General features: G+C 53.4%; 1 protein-coding gene across 1 annotated transcript in view; it reads right to left on the reverse strand.

Moving 5' to 3' along the window:
• NID2 (nidogen 2 (osteonidogen)) overlaps positions 1 to 253 on the reverse strand; it is a 16,156-nt gene that overhangs the window by 4,485 nt on the left and 11,418 nt on the right.

Here is a 253-nt window from a genome sequence, read left to right on the forward strand (position 1 = left end):
GTGCCAGTGCCTCACCACCCTCACAGCCAAGAATTTCATCCCAATATCCATCTATTCCTGCCCTCTGGCAGTGGGAAGCCATTCCCCCTTGTCCTATCCATTCCTTGCTAAAGAGTGCCACGCCAGCACCAAGACATCCAGCACAGTCTGTGTCCCACAAAATATCAGTCTTCAAGAGGTGACCCCTCAAACCACCACAGCTCAGACAAGTGGTCCAGGGAGATGCTAAACACAGAGCAGCAGCAGCAGCCTG

Source organism: Acanthisitta chloris, unplaced genomic scaffold, assembly GCF_000695815.1.
Source record: "Acanthisitta chloris isolate BGI_N310 unplaced genomic scaffold, ASM69581v1 scaffold21736, whole genome shotgun sequence".
Classification (NCBI taxonomy): domain Eukaryota; kingdom Metazoa; phylum Chordata; class Aves; order Passeriformes; family Acanthisittidae; genus Acanthisitta; species Acanthisitta chloris.